The 23,020-nt window shown below is 49.4% G+C and overlaps 2 protein-coding genes across 11 annotated transcripts in view; one reads left to right on the top strand and one right to left on the bottom strand.

Moving 5' to 3' along the window:
- The window catches only part of LOC142488046 (uncharacterized), a 65,759-nt gene extending 51,892 nt beyond the window's left edge, over positions 1-13,867 (bottom strand). For both annotated transcript variants that reach the window (XM_075588402.1, XM_075588405.1), the window contains exon 1: positions 13,602-13,867. The gene's annotated coding sequence lies outside the window, so the exon portion shown is untranslated. The remainder of the gene's footprint in view (positions 1-13,601) is intronic.
- The window catches only part of LOC142488043 (uncharacterized), a 444,382-nt gene that overhangs the window by 363,931 nt on the left and 57,431 nt on the right, over positions 1-23,020 (top strand). For 2 of the 9 annotated variants that reach the window (XR_012799389.1, XM_075588392.1), the window contains exons 1-3: positions 13,945-14,349; positions 15,216-15,335; positions 18,791-18,953. The gene's annotated coding sequence lies outside the window, so the exon portion shown is untranslated. Of the gene's footprint in view, positions 1-13,944; positions 14,350-15,215; positions 15,336-18,790; positions 18,954-23,020 lie in introns of those variants that run through there. The other 7 variants (XR_012799391.1, XM_075588397.1, XR_012799390.1 and 4 more) reach the window with 5 other exon arrangements.

Raw genomic sequence — 23,020 nt, 5'->3', positions numbered from 1 at the left:
GTACTGTATGTGTTGGGGGTGGGATGTTTTTTTGGGGAAGAGGGGGTGAGTAGTAGGGTTGTTGTATTTTAATATTTCTTGGGGGTATAGGTGGTGGGTGAAGGGGGTAGTTGCCCCCAGGGTGGGTGGTTAGGCCTCTCAGGTAGGTAGCGGGAGGGTTTAACCCCCTCATTTCCATTGCACTCACTATGGTAGTGAAGGGTTAACTCCACTCGCTACCCACCCGAGGCCTAACCACCCACCCTAGGGCAACTACCCCTTCAATCTCCCCCCAAGAAATCAGGTACTCTGGTTTAACCCCTTCATTGCCTTAGTGGCTAGCCGCTAAAATGTAATGAAGCTTATTAAAATAAAATAAAAACACAGTATTGAACCAAGGGGTCTCCGGAGCAGAACCACATTAATTTCAGTCTTGGGAGCCCCATGCTTCCCGAGTTACAGGCCCCGGTATGGGGTGCCGGTATCTCCCTGCATTGTTTAATTTGGCCGTGTTACGTGACATTTAAACACACAGGAGATACCGGCACCCAATACTGGGGCCTGAACTCAGGAAGCAGGGGGTCCCCGAGGCTGAAATTAATGCAGTTTTGCTCCAGAGAACCCCCTGCTACAATACTATGTTATTAAAATGTAAATAAAAACAGTGCCATTGCCTGTTAAAAAAGAAAAGAGCTTAAAGCCCATAGTGAAGACTGTTTAATATATTCTGCTAAAGAAACGGTTAAATCACTTACAGACGTGATAGATTTACAAACACACAAGAGTGCAAGTAGGTTTGCTGTGCAGTCCAAGCTGGAATACCCGTAGTGTCCACGAAATCCTACCGAGATCCGTAAATCAGACTCTGTTGCCCTCCCTCGGTAAACTGAGCCATCCTGCTTCCGTGTCACATGCCCAGTGACGTCAGCACGTTGCATGCTTCGTGCGTCACTCGGGGGTGGGGCGTAGGCTGGCAATGCTCGCACTCGGGATACTTTGTGATAGTCACGGAGTATCAGACCGGATTCACAGCTTGCAAGCCATAAGAGACACAGCCCTACGCATTTCAAGGATATTCTCTTCATCAGGGGCACTGTCACAGTGAAAACCTATCACGTCTGTAAGTGATTTTTAACCATTTATTTTGCTGAATACATGAAACAGTCTTCACTATGGGCTTTGCGCTCTTCTCTTTTTGCATCGCCCACATTTTTTACAGTGTGTTTGTTGGTTTTATTTGGACTCTATTTTTTAGATTGGACTATTTATATATTTTTTTAAATATATTTTTTACCTGCTGCCAGCCTGGTTTCTATTTCCGCAGTGCTCATTCCTTTTCCTACATATCTACCCCCACATGAAGACAGATTTAGAAATAATATGATAAATATGGTAATTTATTTCTTATATAAGACGAAGAGCAAAAAGAAAGGGATTGGGGAGTGATCAACTAAACCATACTAATTGTGTAATGAAACAAATAAATTTTAATTGATAATATATTAAAGTAGGTGCAACTGTGAACTAAAGTGAATCAGAAAAAGGTGAGGGGTACAGTTAACTGTACTCCAAAGAAAATTCACTTAAATGCACACTACCTACTGCTCCGACAAAGCTTATTCTAACAAAAGCCGCTGGTTGACCGGGGTTGACTCCGGCTGGCGCTGAGAATAGACAGCGCGCCAGCTGCATCCCCTCCGTGCCCCCCCTCCAATGCGCGCGCATTTTTATGCCCCTTCCCGACCCCCTAGCTGTAACTGCTGTGCCCCTCTGCTTCCCCGCACCCCCGCTTACCTCACTTCAAACCTTCAGGGGAGTCGGGGAAGCCAGGCGCGCACGTGACTGTGACGTCACAGTGACGCGCGGACGGGCCGCGTCTCCACGCTGCCAGCACGCATCCTGCCGTGCGGCTTTTGTTAGAATAAGCTGTGTCGGAGCAGTATATTTAAAATGTAACCTTTAATGTCATATACTTAAAACATATATTACCAAAGAAAATGTGTGATAACTATTAAAAATAAATTAAATAAAGTCACTCGTGCTGCCAAGAAAGCCTCTCATGTGTAGATACTCCAATGTACCATTGAGACTGGAGTATTAGAGGCTACAAAAGGTGCACACAGCCAGGGTGAGCAAATAAGCCCACCACTTCACTAGCTAGCACGATATGCTAGGAAATATAGTAGCAGCAGGGATGGTATACCATATAGCTTAGAATAGATGGTACATACAAGTGTTCAATCCCAATATACCCCAGAAATCATTACCGAGCTGCTACACTAATTTTTATATATAGGGCTAAGCTAGAATGAATGGCTGACAGACACTGTATTAACTTGTCCGGGATGGGAAGGGAGCGAAGATAGCAGGGATACACCATGAAAAATAGAATAGAAAGCATACAATAGTGCAATAAAGTATTTTTCAATCTGGATATAGCATATAAATCTTGGCTCTGTAGCAATGCCTACTTACAGCAGGTCAAATAGTATATCGCATTGATCTACACAATTGGTAGAAAGGTGTCAGGATCTTCGAGAAAAACAGCCTTGGTTTACAGCATGGAATGTCAGCACATCAGCTCGGTCGTCAGGAGATGTTATGGGATCAAAGTCATGCAAAAGAAAGGCAGACCATGGTGTAGATCACACATAAAATTTATATATAAAAACAACAAAAGGACTTAGGAATCGTACTCACAATGTGTACATGTTCAAAGTTCACATAAGATTTTACTTGAGGCAAAGGAGTGCCGGCTCAGTGTGGAACAGCTCACCGGGGATCTTCTCCTTAACTCACAGCAGACCGGGTGGAAGATGGCGTCTGACGTCACATCCGCTGTGTGAGTGACGGCTTCCGGTCTTGGAGGGGAGCGGTGGGGGAGTTCGGCAACTCAGGAGCCTTCAGTGAAAAGAGCAGCTGCAGCAATAGAAATGGCTCTACGCGTTTCGTTGTGCTAGACAACTTCCTCAGGAGCAACGAACTGTATTAAAACAGCCCCATAACGGGGGCTGACATCATCACACGTCTTGGCAGCACGAGTGACTTTATTTAATAGTTATCACACATTTTCTTTGGTAATATATGTTTTAAGTATATGACATTAAAGGTTACATTTTAAATATAGGTAGTGTGCATTTAAGTGAATTTTCTTTGGAGTACAGTTAACTGTACCCCTCACCTTTTTCTTATATAAGACGAACACACAATGTTACACAATTCAAGATTAACACACTTACTGGGGATGGGGCTAACGAATAAATCCGTTTCTGGAACGAAATTCCTTCAGTTCACCTTTTTAGAGCACTTTCGACTGACCGGTAGTTACTCACAAAAAGTCCTGGACATCTGTTACTTCGCCGCTGTTGGTGTGGCGCTTGGAATTTGCTTAGAAACTTGGAAAACTGACAAATCTGAGCTGTGGCAGAGTTTTTAAAACCTCTGGTATTCATTCCCAGAAACCCTGCAGCCCAATCAAAAAAAACTTAGCAAATTCCCCGAACAACCAAATCTGAGACAGACAGGGTTTCCCACACCCGAGTCTTTTCCAGGGGCAGGTGAAATATCCCTCTCTGACCCATCGCCCCCCATGTTGCGAGGCTATACTGAGTCTGGGTCTTGGGCAAAGGGTGTGAGGTTGCCTTGTGTCAGTCCAGGATGTGGGTGGTCCATTATAATGGCAGGTCCCCATCTGGCCTAACACCTAGGCACCTCTGAGCCTTTTCAAGTATGGCCCTTGGACAGACACAGCGGCGCCAAGCCTGGTAGCCAGCTGTGCCTTCCGGAATCCATGACTTAGAAAGCCCTCAGCTCATAAACGGGTCAGCAATATCTATACGTATTAAACTATTCCCGTTTAATAAAATGAGGTGGCCTGGCTTCTGCGTGCTAAAAGTTGGGTTCTTATTCTGGTGTCAGGAATGGAGTGAGTGTAAATATTCCCTACATTCACTAGCCTCATTCTTGGCACACATTAGAAAAATGCTTTAACCTTTTAAAACACTGCAAATCTGCTCAGCTTCATAACCTTAGCGTGAGCACACCCTGAACCCCTACTCTAGGCTCAGGATACCTGGGCATGGATGTGGGTTCCTCTGCTAACTGGGGAGCCCCTTGCTATACTAAGGACTCCGTGGATACCTGCAGATATATTGTAACCCCTTCACCTTGTCTAGAAGATGCTGCAGCAGGAACTCTGGCGGTGTCGTAAGAGCGTTTTCAGGGTACGAGGTTGGCGGAGTAATGCGCTTAGCTATATCCGAGGATATCACTCAATCTCCGGATACAACTCTTGGGGTATCCCATAACCCGGAACCCCACTACATGGACGCTGTAGAGGGAGAAAGGGGTTGCACCCCATTGGGCCATCCCCTGACCTCACCAGGGAGACAAGGGGTTAACTGGGCTGAGGTCCAGAAATGTGATTTAACCCTTGTTATAACATGAAAATGTACATTCCCCTGTTCCCATGTGTTATTGTTATATCAGTGTCTGCATCACACACACACTAGGATCCATCCGGGAGTACAAGGGTTAATAGTTCTTTAATGATTATAGCCCTTTGTGTAATTTTCACGCCTTTTCAGGCACCATTTTGCAGGGTCCCATAGGCCGCCATTAGGGCTCAATGCATTCTAATGGCGAATCTTGCTGTTTTGGTCCTGTTTCCTGTGAAGACCAGCAGGTGGCGTCCGAGAGGAGGAGCGGCGGTTTCCCATTGTAAGTCAATGGGCCCATTGACTTCAATGGAGATTCCTCGAAGGAGCTTTCCAGGAACGAGTTGGCTGCCGTCCAAACCGCAAAACCGTAAAGCGGATACTTTTTCTAAAAGAGAGCTTTGATCACTTATTAGCCAAGTTCAACGACAAGTGGCGTGGGAATAAACAGTTCTAGAGCACCTAGAAAGAAAATTCTTTTTTTCCCCTAGGCCTCCCCCCACTCGACCACAACCGGGTCCCCGAATCCTGGACCCCCGATAAGGGTCGAACCGAGAAGAGCGGGTCGCGCCATAGGTTCCAATGGCGGCGGCAGAAACAGCTCAAGAAAACGGCTAAGTGTAAAAAGCTGAAATTTAGGAATCCATACCTCCGGTTCTGGAGGGTCCAGAGGGCCAGGGTTTGGGGTACCTGTAGTCACTGCTCCGGCATCGCTGCAGAACCATCCTTGACCCTCTTGGACCAACCCGACGGAGTATGGACCCCCTTGAAAGTTCGGGACTTTTCCCATAGACTTCAATGGCGGCCAATTTCCATTGACCGGCTATGGCGGAAAAACACCATTGACTTCAACGGCGGCGTTGCCCCGCTGAAAGTCTATGGCGACGGATTCCCATAGCCGCCAGCGGCGGCAGTTTGCCATTGAAAGTCTATGGCGGCGAAGCCCGTAGTTTTCAATGGGGATTTAGTGAAAAACCATGATTTAATTTACAGCAGAGTTTTTTGTATTAAAATAAGAAACGGTTTAAAGTGTATTAGTGTAAGTCCGGTTCCGAAGGTCGTAGCAAGTCGCAAATTGGACCATAGGGTGTCCCAGTTCCGGCATTGAGAACTGGGAAGTTTGGACCCGCTGGACCCAACGGAACCGGATATTTTAATATGTTTGTGTTTTATCTCTAATACTGTGTCCCAAAGTATGGACAGAACCCAGAGGAAATTCCTTTGCATACCAGGGCAGCATATGGTCCGAGAGGCGACCCAATGTCTAGGACTTAAGTATTGTTCAAAGGATTTTGTCACCTACACTGTTTACAGGAGGGCGGAGAGGACTCAAACCAGAGCAGGCTTTAAGTGTCCCACTTCACACCTTACAACAAAGGGTATCCTGCCAGGAATTACGTTTAGTAGACTTGCTGACATTCCTGATGCAAATGTGGGCCTGCAGAAATGAGACCCCAGAGTTCTAATGTGCCTGTGCCAACTAGCAGGGGGGCATGTATCAAAATGTGTTCCCACGTTAGAGAGTGGCTGGAGGTAATTGCAAACCAATCACCTGCACTTAAGGTTAAGGATAGGGTTACAAAAGGTATATAACTTGTGGTAACCCAGATATCCATTGTCTGCTATACCATCTTGATTGCTGGAGAAATGCTGTGCAAAATACTTTTCATTCCCAATCCCCCAAAGTAAGTGCTATATCTTGTTTTGTTACTGTACTATTGTAAGGAATCGGGGGCCACGTCCCTTGTGGTGTGACCCCTCCTTACCCACTACCAGTACTGCAGCGGCTGCTGCCCCTGCCCCCCGTCGCCACCCATGCCGCCGCCCAGTGCATACCTTGAACTCTGCCGTCGCCATCTTGGATTCTGGCACTGGTGTTACAGACTCTCAGCTGTGCTCCACTACTTCCTGGTCTCTCAGCCACTCACGAGCAGCTCCTCGACACGCCTCCACCATGCCCCTCGTCCGGATTGGTCACTGTCGCTTTAAATATTCTGCTTTGGCTTCACTTCCTTGCCGAGCATAGATCCTTATGGGATGTTACCTGTGTTTCTGCCACAAGCCTTGTTCTTTCGTTACGTATCTCTGTTTTTGTTCCAGTTCGTTGTACTCGTCCAGTTTCCTCCAGGCCTGCTGCTGCTACGCTGAGTTCCTGAGTTCCTGGTTCTTACAGACCTGCTTCGTTTGTGCTGTAACACGGGGTTACTAGTGCTGCCTGGTGGTGTGCCTATTGCGGTCAGTCTTCCCTCTCCTAGACTGGAGCCATGGGTCGTGGACGCCACTCGCGTAAACCTCGTTCCCGACCTGCAGCGATTGCGCTGACGCAAAAGGACCAGCTTGATTTCCTGTTGCCGACTCCCTGCTTGAACTACGACTACCCGGATATCTCCTACCCCGACTCTGGCTTGTCCAACAACTATGCTGTTATCTCCAGTCCTGAACCCAGCCTGTTTGACTATGAACTGCGCACTCCGGACCAGTCTGCGCGGTATAAGGTCTGTGATTTCATAACCCAGCCTCAGCCCCACGGTCCGGTCCCGGTTTGTGGCGAGCACAATCGTGACAACTATATTGTGTGTTCACCTATCCAAAGGAATAAATATACTTTATTATATCTAAGCCTCGTTCAGTTCAAACCCAGTTATTTGGTGTAAATTACAGCCTGTCATAAGCTATCGTGACAAGCTTGTAATTAACTGGTGGCAGCGGTGAGGATTGCTCAGGTGAACCATGAGTAAAGCGGAAAGCTCACACCTCCTGCGGACTAGAACTCAGCTGAAGGACAAGTGCCGTGCATATGGACTGGAATATGAGGACCAGGAGGTTGCAGACATGATCGCCGCAATCATGGAATATGAAGCCGGGCTTGCAGAGTCTCAGGATACGGCTCAGCTTGCTCTTGTACAGCCACCCGGAGATCAGGGACTGAACCCAGTGCCGGGGCGGCAGAATCCCGGGGAGGGGACAAGTGCACCTCCCGGGAGGAGTGCAACAGGAGGGGCACTGGCGGCTGCGGCTACCAGTCCGTTTAACCCCCCCTCCTCCCCCCCATCCCTTCCCTACCTCCCTTCTCATTCCCTCCCCCCTCCCACAGCCCCTATAGCTAGCTTTATTAGACGAGGCCCTTACCCTACCTCCCAACCCCTAGCCCCCCCCACCCCGAACTCCCCCCCCCCCTCACCCCACCTCCCCCTCTACTCCTCCCTCTTCACCTCCACTCCCCCCTCCCTCCCTTCCCCTCCTCACCCCTCGCCCCCCCCTTTTTTTTTCCTCCCCTTCCCTTTCTCACTCCCTTCCTCCCCCCCTCCCTCCCCCCTTCCCTCCCTTCAAGTACCTACCCCCCCTCTACAAAAGCTGCCCCACCTACACAGTCACGGAACACTCTCTTGTTAAGCCACCCTTGAACTTTCCTGCTCCGCAAGAGATGATAGTTTTCTCTCCGAAATGTATAGGTATATGTATATGTCTAACTAGACTAGCACTGCATACGCTCTGTTTGCTTGATATGCGGTATATTGCATGAAATGTATCTGTTGCAGAATATGTACGCGAAAAGCCCCTTCACCTCCCCCCCCCATCCCCCCCTCTCCGGCCCCCCCTTACCCAACCCCCCTCCCCCCAGCCCCCCCCCCATTCCCCCCTCCCCCCCTCCCGCTCCCCAGCCCACCCCCTACCCCTACAACCAATCCTCCCCCCCCTCCCCCTCCTTCCCCGTCCACGGATCACCCCCCTGTTGAGACACACTTTAATCTCACCGCTCCAAAGGAGCTCAAGAGCAAGCTGCTTCAGCTTAATATTGCATATACCCAAACTGTCTGGATCTGTATACACACTGTCCACCTGATACGAGATATAATGTTTGTAATGAACGTCATGCAGGAAATATGTTCGAACTGTTCTCTCCCCCTTACACCCCTGATTTCCCCCCCCCATCCCTCCTTCTCCCCACGTCCCACACCCCTTCCCCCCCCCTCCCCCCCCTCTCCCCCCCCTCTCCCTTCTTTTCCACCCAAGGAGCACTCCCCGGAGGAGACACACCCGAACCTCACCGCCCCAAGAGAGCCCCAGAGATCACAGGTTCATCTTAACCTTGTATACACCTAACCGAACTGTCAATGTACACATAATGTTCGCCCGACAAGCAGTATAGGGGCTGTGTGAACATTTAGCGGGATCTGTTCATGAACTGTCCCCTCCCCCGCCTACCCGAACCCTCTCCCCCCCTCCTCCCCTCCCCCCCTTCCCCCCTAGTACATTTGCCCCCACTCCCCTCCCTCCCCCCCCTCCCCCCCCCCTACCGCCCACCCTCAGTACTGGGCCACCCGGCGCCTACCCCCTCCCCCCCCCCAACCCTCCACAACGCCCACACAGGATAGTAGCCCAACCTACTGGGACACCCCCGAGTTAAGTGTCTCGGAAGTAACTCCCCGTAGCTAAGGGTCTCTCCCCAGCCCACCTTTACTGGAGACTGTCGTCGGACCCGCCCCCTAGGGTCTTAAACCACCCCAACCGGCCTGTAGGTCAGACCGGTTTCAAACTTTCTAGACCCCAATAGGGTCTACCTTCCTTCCTTCTCACCCCCGCTGATCCTATCCCAGCGGACCCCCTCCCACCCTACCCCCCGCTCCATTTGGCTTTCCAGCTTCAACTTCAACTCAGAGTCTGCAAGCAGCGAACGTTAATACCAGACTGAATGTCCCATCAAAAAGCACTAAGGTTTGTTTCCCAAAATGTCAAGGGCCTTCACAATACTAGGAAAAGACGCCTGGCCCTACAGGAGATTAAGAGGTTGGGGGGCGATGTTGTTTTCCTCCAGGAGACACACTTCACGTCTCAAGAACCGCCCAAAACATTTCAGCATGCGTACCCGTTGAGCTATTTCTCTTCATACAGTAGTATGTAGTACCCCATTTAATCTAACTAAAATCCAGGCAGACCCAGAGGGAAGATTTATTGTGGTCTACGGTTCACTTTCAGGCTCGGCAGTCGCCCTTATTAACCTATATGCCCCAAACGAGAACCAGACAGATTTCTTAAAAACAGTTCTGGATGAAATTGACCCACAATACCTATCTTCGCTACTTGTTGCAGGCGACCTAAACATGGCTCTCAATCCCAAGGAAGATAAATCGAGCCTCCCAGGGCGACAACAATCCACCCAGTCACAAAGACTGGGAAAAAAATTCAAGGACATTATGGGGGACTTTTCTCTTTTGGACATTTGGAGAACACAACATCAGGGGCAAAGGGATTACACCTTTTACTCGGCCCCTCACCAGACATATTCCCGTATAGACTACTTCCTTGCTACCAAGAACATTCTAGAAGCCACCTTAGACACAGACATCGGCCCAATCACGTGGTCAGATCATGCTCCTATCACCATGACCCTATCCATTCCATTCGTGAAAACAATCTCATATTACTGGAGACTTAACGACTCCTTACTGAATCAATCGGAGACAGTACGGGAGCTCAAAAAATCCCTTAAGGAATATTTCCGGATAAATACAGGCACTGTCGCCTCTCCAGCAAGCCTGTGGGAAGCCCATAAGGCGACAATCAGAGGACATTTCCTCTCGATTGCCTCCCATCGGAAAAAAACTAAACTCAAACAAACCAAAGAGCTAACAGACAAAATAATCAGCTTAGAACAACAACATAAAAATAACCCCTCCCGGAAAATTTATAAACAGTTGACTTCAGCTAGAAGCGACTTAAGAATAATTCAAATGGAAAATGTAGAAAAAGCTCTTAAATGGACGGGTCAGAGGTATTATGATAAAGGGAACAAGGCCGACAGACTTCTTGCTAGCAAGTTACGAGGCATACAAAAAAGGTCACAAATAACGGCGATCCGGAGTAGTGCTGGTGAGCTTCTATATAACGAAAAAAAAATTGCAGAGGAATTTACTAAATTTTACTCTAAATTATACAACCTAAGGGCTCACTCTGCTAGCCCCGACCCGAAGGAGCTATCGGCTACCATTGACTACCTAGCTGATTGCGACCTCCCCTCATTAACAGAGGAGGAAAGCCTTCTCCTGAACGCCACAATAACGGCGGAAGAATTAGAAAGAGCAGTCAAGGCCTCCAAAATCTCTAAAGCACCGGGCCCTGATGGTTTCACAAATGCCTATTACAAGAAGTTTCTCCCCATTCTGTCCACCCACCTATTACAATTGTTCAACTCATTTCTAGAAGGGAGTCCTATCCCATCTTCAATGTCGTCCGCCAATCTGGCCATAATTCTCAAAGAAGGGAAGGACCCCACCCAATGTGGAAGCTATAGACCAATCTCACTGTTGAACAACGATCTAAAACTATATAGTAAAATATTGGCGAACAGACTTAATCCAATCCTCCCGAGACTAGTACACATGGACCAGGTCGGGTTTGTCCTGGGCCGCCAGGCCTCAAACAACACCCGTAAAATCATTAATTTAGTTGACCATGCCCATCTTACAGACTCACAAGCTATGTTACTAAGTTTAGATGCAGAGAAGGGATTTGACAGAATTGACTGGCTATTTCTAGACCAAACATTAAAAAAATTTGGATTCAGGGACTCTTTCCTGAAGGATGTCCAGGCGCTCTACCAAAATCCATCTGCCTCAGTTAGACAATCAGGTGGAGGATCGGAACAAATCCGCATTAGAAATGGAACCCGACAGGGTTGCCCCCTCTCCCCTCTCCTTTTCGCTCTCACGATTGAACCACTGGCGACTAAAATAAGACAAAATCCGAACATCCAAGGTATCCCCATTGCCACTGAACATTACAAAATTTCCCTATTCGCTGACGACATTATCCTGACCTTGACCAAACCCCTAACTTCCCTCCCCAACCTCCAGATGGAACTGACGGAGTTTGGAAAGGTATCAGGGTATAAAATAAACAGCGACAAATCAGAGGCCCTAAATCTTAGTCTTCCCGACCCCGTAGTCAAGCTCCTTAAACTAAATTTTAGCTATCGATGGTGTCCCTCATGCATTAAATATCTGGGAATTAATGTATCTAGGCACTATCGGGACCTATATAGGGATAACTACCCGAAACTATGGGACCAGATCAAAAAAGATCTAGATCGGTGGGAAGGTTATCAGATCTCATGGATCGGGAGGATGATCTCTACCAAGATGAATATACTCCCAAGAATTTTGTACCTTTTCCAGACGCTCCCGATCCAGGTCCCGGCCGCCAATCATAAATATTTACAGAATAGACTACTCCACTTCATATGGCAGGGTAAGAGACCCAGAGTCGCCAGATCAGTCCTGATGACCGCTAGATCCAGAGGAGGGATGGGGGTACCTGATCTATATAAATACTATCTAGCCGCTCAGCTCAGGCAGGTAGTAATGTGGAACTCAGACCCGACCCGATGTTGCTGGGTAAGAATGGAGACTCAATGTGCCAAATTGCCTTTTCTGCAAGCCTGCCTCTGGAGCCTGGTCAGAGGAGATGGCCACTTACACAATCTTAAGCTACAGGCCTCACGATTTACGTGGGACACCTGGTCCAGATGCAAATATAAATATAACCTCTCCTCCACAAGCTCACAACTCACCCCCCTCGTTAATAACCCCAAATTCCCGCCAGGATGCGGATCTAAACTGTTCGCCCACCTTAACACACGGGGTATAGAGGCGATTGCCGACCTACTGAGCCTAGGGAAGCTCCTGAGCTACCAAGAACTGAGGAACAAATTTAAAATCACAGAATTGGACACCTTCAAATATCTACAAATTAGAAATTTTGTCAGAATTACCTGCCCTCAACCAGAATACCCCACTCTCACTACGTTCGAGCACCTGTGTGAGGCCAAGACCTACCAGAAGGGACTTATCACGGATATATACAATGCATTAATGCGCTCAACGTCCCCCACACAGCATGATTACATGCTCAGAAGGTCAGCTGACCTAAATGTTAATATCGAAAGAGAGACTTGGGAAGAAATCTGGCAGGCAGCCTCAGAAACTTCCCTTTGCACCACAATTAAGGAAAACATTTATAAGATCATGTTTGGCTGGTATCTTACCCCAGCACGATTAAACCAGATCTACCCTCTGGCTTCAGACCAATGTTGGAGAGGCTGTGGTAATAGAGGGGACATGGCCCACATCTGGTGGACCTGTCCAGAAATTGTGAAATACTGGGCCAAGGTCCAAATTCTGATAAAAGAGGACACCGACCTAGAAGTTCCTATTGAACCACTGACCTTCCTGTTGGCCGCACCCATGCCGAATATTGTTCGGGCCCACCAGGAAATTAATATCCTTCATTCTTACCGCGTCGAGATGCTGTATTGCGGCCTCCTGGAGGAAAACAACTACGCCTGCGCTAAACACGATTAAAAAAAGGATTGGGGAAGTGATGATTATGGAGAGGCTTACAGCCACCATCAGACAAAAAACCCCGGCCTTCGAGGCTATCTGGGAACCCTGGTCCCATCTCACTAGAGCGCGCCAACCAACCCAGGTGGGAGCGAGGCCTATCCTTCCTCCATAAGGGAAAACTCAAACGGTTCTCACTAGAGAAGCCCCAACAGCCAAATGGGACGACCAAACCCCCCCCCCTCCCACCCCCTCATCTCTCACACCACCCCCCTCTCTGCCTTCCCTCTTAAAAGGCACTCCCCTTTCTCTCTGACAACTTAGGTTGCCATTCTTTTTCCCCCCCCAAAAAAGATGTTTTGGAAAATTGTTAGGCCATGATATGTGTCAGGACTGTTGTATTATCTAAATGCCTAATAAAAACATTGAAAAAAAAAAAAAAAGTCTTTAATGAAAACTACATAAAATGACAGAACTCCTCCTCCCACATGTTTCGCGCCCCCTATGGGCAAATTTCACCATTTAGCGATGCAATGCTAGATGAAAATAGATATAAACAATAAATGTCAGTAGAACTACCAATGTTAAAAAAGGGAACATTTCTGCTAAAACATAATACAATACATTTTTTAATCATTAATATTGTAAGTCGTCTGTAAAAAACCTAGAAATCCAAATCTTCAGGCACATTTTCTGTTTCATTATTTTGATAGATATCGCATGGAAACAGTGACATCATTGAAGTGGTTGGCTGAAAATTGTTGCAGCAAATGTTATTAAGAGCCATATATCCACCAATATACAGGTCACACAAGGGAGGGGAAGGGAGGAGGAGGAAAGCACTTACCCAATAACACAGGCTGAAGGTCTCTGTGCAGCAGGGGGGGGGGGGGCAATGTGAGGGGGGCACAGGAAAAGGGACTTAGAGGCTGCAGAGCCTATTCCTCAGTGTGTCCCCCCCTCAGTGCCTGAGATGTGCACTTTATCCCCCCCTCACTGTGAGTACTTCCTATGGAGGGTGGGGGGAGCCCCTGTGATCTCTCAGTCCTTCCCTGTGGGAGTGACCTGGATTCCCCCCTCAGGATGTGGGACAGTCTGTGCTCAGGGTCAGTGTTTCCTGCCGGAATCAAACCTCACACACCAGGACATCCAGCTGCAGCAGAGGGACCATAGAGAGGGAAAGGAGGGGCCAGAGCGCCTCTAACCAGACACAGCACACAGAGTATATCACCAGACGTCACTACACACACGGCACAGACACTGAGGAATAGGCTCATAGGAATATAGGAATAGGATGTCCTGGTGTGTGAGGTTTGATTCCGGCAGGAAACACTGACCCTGAGCACAGACTGTCCCACATCCTGAGGGGGGAATCCAGGTCACTCCCACAGGGAAGGACTGAGAGATCACAGGGGCTCCCCCCACCCTCCATAGGAAGTACACACACAGTGAGGAGGGGATAAAGTGCACATCTCAGGCACTGAGGGGGGGGACACACTGAGGAATAGGCTCTGCAGCCTCTAAGTCCCTTTTCCTGTGCCCCCCTCACATTGCCCACCCCCTGCTGCACAGAGATCTTCAGCCTGTGTTATTGGGTAAGTGCTTTCCTCCTCCTCCCTTCCCCTCCCTTGTGTGACCTGTGCACATTATCCCAGTGCTGCTCTGAGCTTCCTTACACACAGGAGCCTGAGAGGCTGAGCCTCTGATAGTGAGGGGGAGCCTCTGGCACTGGGGGGGTTACTCCTCCTGTATCACAGGGACTGGGAGATAATGGGGGTTATTTTACATTGGGAATTAACATTAGGAATCAGTGAGGATAAGATTGGGAAAGTTATTAAATAGAGTTAGAAAGTAATTAGATTGAGGGAGTATTGGTTGGAGTTTAACTCCTTCATTACCACAGGGGACAGCATCATGTGTGTGTTATGGGCTATAGCTTCTCTGTGTGAGGCTGACCCGTTTGCCCGGGGACAGTCCTGGTCTGACAGTATGTTCTGATGTCCCAAATATCTGCTGCATTCTCTCATGTCCCAGTTTTAAATAATGTGTCTGGGACAGAAGAGGGGGGGGAGGTCTGTGCAGAGCTGGAGATGTAGAAGTGAGGGACAGAGCCCTCTTCCCTCCCTCAATCTGCAGTGCAGAAGTACAGCTGAGAGAGAGCTAGGTGACCCCAGGCATAGAGGTGGGTGCTGTGTCTGCGTCTCTGTGTATGCGCCGCCATATAGAAACCCAAACATGTGGTGCCTCACGTCTGTAGCATACAAGGGGTTAACCCCTCATTTTCTAAATGGTGCAAATATACAGAGATAACAGAAAGGTACAAGATCCCGTGATACAGAACTATTAGCTGTAGGAATCCATGAAACATTGCTTGTAGTAACAGGAGGGAGAGGGAGGAGAGATATGATGCCTTTTATTGGACCAACAAGTAGTTGAAATGTTAAACTTTATAACCTCTCAGGATCCTTCATCAGGTGTGGGAGAAATACAGAAACACACTGCTGCTGCTGCCCGAGGTGAGGAAATGCTCCCTATTGGTGGTGTCGGCTGTTGCTGCTGGGGGAGAGGCTTAACTGAGACTGTGAGTTTTTGCCCCCCCCAGCTCTGTTTTTGACCCCCCCCAGCTCTGTTTTTGACCCCCCCCAGCTCTGTTTTTGACCCCCCCCAGCTCTGTTTTTGACCCCCCCCAGCTCTGTTTTTGACCCCCCCCCAGCTCTGTTTTTGACCCCCCAGCTCTGTTTTTGACCCCCCCAGCTCTGTTTTTGACCCCCCCAGCTCTGTTTTTGACCCCCCCAGCTCTGTTTTTGACCCCCCCCAGCTCTGTTTTTGACCCCCCCAGCTCTGTTTTTGACCCCCCCCAGCTCTGTTTTTGACCCCCCCCAGCTCTGTTTTTGACCCCCCCCAGCTCTGTTTTTGACCCCCCCCAGCTCTGTTCTTGACCCCCCCCAGCTCTGTTCTTGACCCCCCCCAGCTCTGTTCTTGACCCCCCCCAGCTCTGTTCTTGACCCCCCCCCCCCCAGCTCTGTTCTTGACCCCCCCCCCCCCCCAGCTCTGTTCTTGACCCCCCCCCCCCCAGCTCTGTTCTTGACCCACCCCCCAGCTCTGTTCTTGACCCACCCCCCAGCTCTGTTCTTGACCCACCCCCCAGCTCTTTTCTTGACCCACCCCCCCAGCTCTGTTCTTGACCCACCCCCCCAGCTCCGCTCTTGACCCACCCAGCTCCGCTCTTGACCCACCCCCCAGCTCCGCTCTTGACCCACCCCCCAGCTCCGCTCTTGACCCACCCCCCAGCTCCGTTCTTGACCCACCCCCCCAGCTCCGTTCTTGACCCACCCCCCCCAGCTCCGTTCTTGACCCACCCCCCCCAGCTCCGTTCTTGACCCACCCCCCCCCCAGCTCCGTTCTTGACCCACCCCCCCCCCCCAGCTCCGTTCTTGACCCTCCCCCCCCCAGCTCCGTTCTTGACCCACCCCCCCCAGGTCCGTTCTTGACCCACCCCCCCCAGGTCCGTTCTTGACCCACCCCCCCCCCCCAGGTCCGTTCTTGACCCACCCCCCCCCCCAGGTCCGTTCTTGACCCACCCCCCCAGCTCCGTTCTTGACCCACCCCCCCAGCTCCGTTCTTGACCCACCCCCCCAGCTCGGTTCTTGACCCACCCCCCCAGCTCCGTTCTTGACCCACCCCCCCAGCTCCGTTCTTGACCCACCCCCCCCAGCTCGGTTCTTGACCCACCCCCCCAGCTCCGTTCTTGACCCACCCCCCCAGCTCCGTTCTTGACCCACCCCCCCAGCTCCGTTCTTGACCCACCCCCCCAGCTCCGTTCTTGACCCACCCCCCCCAGCTCCGTTCTTGACCCACCCCCCCAGCTCCGTTCTTGACCCACCCCCCCAGCTCCGTTTTTGACCCACCCCCCCAGCTTCGTTTTTGACCCCCCTGCCTTCTTTCCCCCCTGCCTTCTTTCCCCCCCTGCTTTCTTCCCCCCCGCCTTCTTTCCCCCCCCTGCCTTCTTTCCCCCCCCCCCTGCCTTCTTTCCCCCCCCCTGCCTTCTTTCCCCCCCTGCCTTCTTTCCCCCCCTGCCTTCTTCCCCCCCCTGCCTTCTTCCCCCCCCCCCTGCCTTCTTTCCCCCCCCTGCCTTCTTTCCCCCCCCCTGCCTTCTTTCCCCCCCCCTGCCTTCTTTCCCCCCCCTGCCTTCTTTCCCCCCCCTGCCTTCTTTCCCCCCCCCTGCCTTCTTTCCCCCCCCCTGCCTTCTTTCCCCCCCCCTGCCTTCTTTCCCCCCCCCTGCCTTCTTTCCCCCCCCTGCCTTCTTTCCCCCCCCTGCCTTCTTCCCCCCCCTGCCTTCTTCCCCCCCCTGCCTTCTTTCCCCCCCTGCCTTCTTTCCCCCCCCTGCCTTCTTTCCCCCCCTGCCTTCTTTCCCCCCCTGCCTTCTTCCCCCCCTGCCTTCTTTCCCCCCCCTGCCTTCTTTCCCCCCCCTGCCTTCTTTCCCCCCCCTGCCTTCTTTCCCCCCCCTGCCTTCTTTCCCCCCCCCTGCCTTCTTTCCCCCCCCCCTGCCTTCTTTCCCCCCCCCCTGCCTTCTTTCCCCCCCCCTGCCTTCTTTCCCCCCCCCTGCCTTCTTTCCCCCCCCCTGCCTTCTTTCCCCCCCCCTGCCTTCTTTCCCCCCCCCTGCCTTCTTTCCCCCCCCTGCCTTCTTTCCCCCCCCCTGCCTTCTTTCCCCCCCCCTGCCTTCTTTCCCCCCCCCTGCCTTCTTTCCCCCCCCCCTGCCTTCTTTCCCCCCCCCTGCCTTCTTTCCCCCCCTGCCTTCTTTCCCCCCCCGCCTTCTTTCCCCCCCCTGCCTTCTTTCCCCCCCCCTGCCTTCTTTCCCCCCCCCTGCCTTCTTTCCCCCCCTGCCTTCTTTCCCCCCCCTGCCTTCTTTCCCCCCCTGCCTTCTTTCCCCCCCCTGCCTTCTTTCCCCCCCCGCCTTCTTTGCCCCCCCTGCCTTCTTTGCCCCCCCCCCTGCCTTCTTTGCCCCCCCCCCCTGACTTCTTTGCCCCCCCCCTGACTTCTTTGCCCCCCCCCCTGACTTCTTTGCCCCCCCCCTGCCTTCTTTGCCCCCCCCCCTGCCTTCTTTGCCCCCCCCTGCCTTCTTTGCCCCCCCCTGCCTTCTTTGCCCCCCCCCTGCCTTCTTTGCCCCCCCCCCCCCCTGCCTTCTTTGCCCCCCCCCCCCCCTGCCTTTTTTGCCCCCCCCCCCCTGCCTTTTTTGCCCCCCCCCTTGCCTTTCCCCCCCCCGGCCTTTCCCCCCTCACCTTCTTCTTCTTTTTCCCCCCTGCCTTCTTCTTCCCCCCTGCCTTCTTCTCCCCCCCCCTCTGCCTTTCCCCCCCCCCCCCTGCCTCCTCCCGCCACTACGCACCGACATCACTGACCAACCGCTGCACCCACTCACCACCCACCCGGCGCCTCCCGCTTCACACCCACCCGCCGCCCGCACTCACCAGACACCCGCCGCCTCACACCCACTCACACCATAGCGGGGGACACACCTCACATTTTTACATCACTAATGTCACCAAAATATACATTGTACTGTGGTGTGTTTACAATAAACCATTTTTAAACAACATCGTATTACATTTTCTTCCATGTTTCTTTTCAACATTATTATACAGCCTTTCCACCAAATAGTCATCCTATTGTTCCCCTATTTATAAATAATGCTACCTATTACGGATTTACATCCCGGGCAACGCCGGGTATATCAGTCTATGTCATCTCTATGTCATCTCTATGTCTCTTTATCACACACACACACACACACACACACACACACACACACACACACACACACACACACACACACACACACACACACACACACACACACACACACACACACACACACACACACACACACACACACACACACACACACACACACACACACACACACATCTCTCAAACAAACCAGGGGGAGCATATAAGGGAAAAGAAGACCAACAATTTAAGTGCAGATGTTTGGAGTGCCTGGGATAAGGAACAATATGTATTCTTGGCTCGTATGTACAGCCTACTCACAGGATACAGAAGAATAACAGGCACTTGCAAGAAGGGCTGCTGCCCGTGGTAATCGGTGGATGTGTGCTGGTCAGGACTCCCATCCAATAGCACAGACGGTGGTAGGATGAAATGTGTGGAGAGATAGAAGAACTACATAGCACAGATCAATAAAGTAAATAATGTCTTTATAATTGTGCAATAAAATAATATAATTTGTATCACGCAATAGTGATTAACAGGGCTACCGCACCGCGATATCGCTCACTGCTTCCCTTCAGTTTGCTTGTCTACCACTGCTGGTGGGATCTTTGCGGAGATGCCTGTGCTCCGTCGGAGCGTCTGACGTCACCCCTCGCTGTGGGGATGGTTTGGTACGGATCGCCTCCAAGTCCAAAAAGCACTCTAAGCGTTTCGCCCAGTGAAACTGTTCTGGCTTCGTCAGGAGTGTGTTGACATGAGCATTATATATATATATATATATATATATCTCTACAAAAACACAGAAAAAACAGGCGCACTCATAGCGTAAAATTGTATAACAATATATTTATGGAGTAAAGGACTTTTAAAATTGCACACTCACAAGCGTAGCTTAATAAAAAGCATTTTTGAGTAAAACTCAGCCAGCCAGACGCAGGGACCCGGTAAGAACACTTCCGTGTGATGTCCGGTGTAGATCCACTGCAGTAGCCCCTCTGAAAACTTCCGGAGACCGGAAAGCACGAGGGACGCCGCCTGCCTCTTGCTCCGGCGTCGCACAATGAGTTCTCAAGTCCAGGTATCGCGAGAACTCTGTGACGTCAGCAAAATCAGCCGGAGAGAGTTCACAGTAACAGAACGGGCTGAACGGCTGGAAAGAATGCTAGTAACACAGCAAGGATAGCTGTATCAAACTAGTGAGTGAAAGTAAATAAAACTGGACAATGCACCTCCACAACACGGCGTCCCTCGTGCTTTCCGGTCTCCGGAAGTTTTCAGATGGGCTACTGCAGTGGATCACACGGAAGTGTTCCTTACCGGGTCCCTGCGTCTGGCTGGCTGAGTTTTACTCAAAAATGCTTTTTATTAAGCTACGCTTGTGAGTGTGCAATTTTAAAAGTCCTTTACTCCATTAATATATTGTTATACAATTTTACGCTATGAGTGCGCCTGTTTTTTATGTGTTTTTTGTAGATATCTTCAAGGAAGTGGTGTTCCCTTCACTCGGGCTGCAGAGACTTTTTTGGATAGCAATTGGAGCATCTTTTAGGATTTGTATTTTTTATTTATATATATTTTTCTGGACTTTCCATCTGTCATTTTTTATATTATTTTTATTGCATTGGTTATGTATTTTTATAATTTTTTCCACCGTGTATAGTATACAGTAGGTGCTTTTTATTTTCTGTATTTTTATATAGTGGTTAGGTTGGCGCCATTTTTCTCTTATCTGTTGTGTGTATATATATATATATATATATATATATATATATATATATATATATATATATATATATATATATATATATATATATATATATATATATATTCTCATTAATATTTAATTAACTAACAATAAACATTGATCTGGCAATCGCAGCTATCGTATAGCTGATGGGGTGAACAGATGCATAGTATCAGATATCATGAATGACAACATCATCCAGCTTACAGTATGTTAATATATGAAACGTCATTCCTATTACACAATCTTTCGTGATCTCCCTTTTCCATGGAAGAGTGTTCTCTCCAAGTATTATTTAACTAATACATAAGGAGTTAAAGGACTCAAGATTTATATTTGTAGGAGTTAGAGAATTAATAGAGACATCGTATCAGAATTATAAGGAATGTAAGAAAAATTGCAAAAGGGCAATCAAATTAGCAAAAATGGATAATGAAAAAAGGATTGCAATAGAAAGTAAGGTCAACCCTACAAATGTTCTTACCTTAATAAGCAAAAAAAATGAGAAAAGAAAATATAGCACCCTTTCAGTGTGAGATGGGTAGGCAGATTATTGGAGATAAGGAAAAAGCTGAGGTATTAAACAAATTCTTTGCCTCTGTGTTTACCAGGGAAGAAATCAAGTTCAATAGTAGTGCCGCAGGAGGAAGCCACAACCTCCATATTAATGAACAATTGGTTAACTGAGGAAGAGGTTCATAAGCGACACTTGAAAAAATTAAAGTAAATAAGGCACCTGGCCCTGATGGCATACATCCAAGAGATCTCAAGGAGTTAAGCTCAGTAATAGCCAAACCATTATATTTAATATTCAAGGACTCAATTTCCACAGGCTCAGTACTACAAGATTGGCGTAAAGCAGATGTGGTGCCTATTTTTAAAAAGGGAGCTAGATCACAACTGGGAAATTACAGACCTGTAAGCCTGACTTCAATAGTAGGGAAACTACTTGAAGGTTTAATACGGGATAATATTCAGGAATACCTAATGGAAAACAAAATTATTAGTAATAGTCAGCATGGATTTATGAAGGATAGATCTTGCCAAACTAACCTTATTTGTTTCTTTGAGGCGGTAAGTAGGAATGTAGACCAGGGTAATGCAGTTGATGTGGTCTACTTAGATTTTGCAAAGGCTTTTGATACGGTTTCACACAAGAGGTTGGTGTACAAAATAAAGAAAGTTGGACTCAGTAATAATATATGCACCTGGATTGAAAACTGGTTAAAGGACAGACAACAGAGGGTTGTCATAAATGGAACTTTTTCAGGTTGGGCTAAAGTCGTGAGTGGAGTACCTCAGGGATCGGTACTGGGACCCCTGCTTTTTAAACTTGTTTATTTTTATTTATTTTTTCCAAACAATTTTATTAGGCATTCAGTTAAACATGCAGTGGTATTGTACTATAACGCCTAACATTTTCCAATCCACAGTTTTTTTTTCGGGGGGGGGGAGCAGAAGGACAACCGCCGTTGTCCGTAGAAAAGGGGGGGGAAGCCTTCAGGGAGGGAAGGCAGAGGGGGACTGGGAGGGTGGTGGGGGAGAGGAGAGGGGGGAATGGGGTGGGGGGGGGGCGTCTGACTGTCTGGGGGTGTGAGCTATAGAGCATTGGTTGATCGCCTATGGAGGGGTGTCGGGGCTTTGGGGCGCAGGGATTGGCTGTCTGGCCCTAGTTTTGGAGGACCATGGGTCCCAGATTTCCTCGTGGGCCGGCAGTTTTTGTCGAACGATGGCGGTGAGCCGTTCCATGATCATCACCTCGTCGACTCTTTTTCTAATCGTTCCCAGTGCCGGCGTAGTTGTTTTCCTCCAGGAGGCCGCAATACAGCAACGAGCCGCAGTAAAAATGAAGGATATCAATTTCCTGACTGGTCGGACAATGTCTTTCAGTGGTGCCGCCAGCAGGTAGGTCAGTGGTTCAATAGGCACTTCCAGGTCGGTGACCTCTTTTATTAAAATTTGGACCTTGGCCCAGTACTTTACAATTTCTGGACAGGACCATCAGATGTGGACCATGTCCCCTCTATGACCACAGCCTCTCCAACATAGATCTGAAGCCAGAGGATAGATTTGGTTTAATCGGGCTGGGGTAAGATACCAGCCGAACATAATTTTATAAATGTTTTCCTTTATTGTAGTACATAGGGAGGTCTCCGAGGCTGTCTCCCAGATTTCTTCCCAAGTCTCTCTGTCTATATGTAAGTTCAGGTCAGCTGCCCATTTGAGCATATAGTCGTGCTCTTTTGGGGTCGAGGAGCGTTCTAGTGCCCCGTATATCTCTGAGATGAGACCTTTCTGGTGGGTCTTTGTCTCGCAGAGAAGTTCGAACGTTGTGAGAGTGGGGTATTCTGGGAGAGGGCAAGTTGTTCTAATAAAGTTTCTAATTTGAAGATATTTGAATGTGTCCAATTGTCTGATTTGATATTTGGTCCTTAATTCTTGGAAACTCAGAGGCCTCCCCAGGCTCAGAAAATCCGCAATCGCCTCTATACCCCTCGTGCGGTATTGTTCGAACAGTTTAGATCCACATCCCGGGGGGAACTTTGGATTGTTAAAAATAGGGGTCAATTGGGAGTTTTTAGTAGTAAGGCCATATTTGTATTTGCAACGTAACCACACATCCCATGTGAATCGGGAGGCCTGAAGTTTCAGGTTGTGTGTATGTCCCTCCCCTCTGTCCAGGCTCCAGAGGCAGGCTTGCAGAGAAGGCATTTTGGCACATTGAGTCTCTATCTCCACCCAACTACAACGGGTCGGGTCGGCATTCCACATTACCACCTGCTTAAGCTGTGCAG

Source organism: Ascaphus truei, chromosome 2 (assembly GCF_040206685.1).
Source record: "Ascaphus truei isolate aAscTru1 chromosome 2, aAscTru1.hap1, whole genome shotgun sequence".
Lineage (NCBI taxonomy): Eukaryota > Metazoa > Chordata > Amphibia > Anura > Ascaphidae > Ascaphus > Ascaphus truei.
The sequence above is the reverse complement of the archived record's forward strand: the minus strand, read 5'-3'. Positions and strand labels throughout refer to the sequence as shown.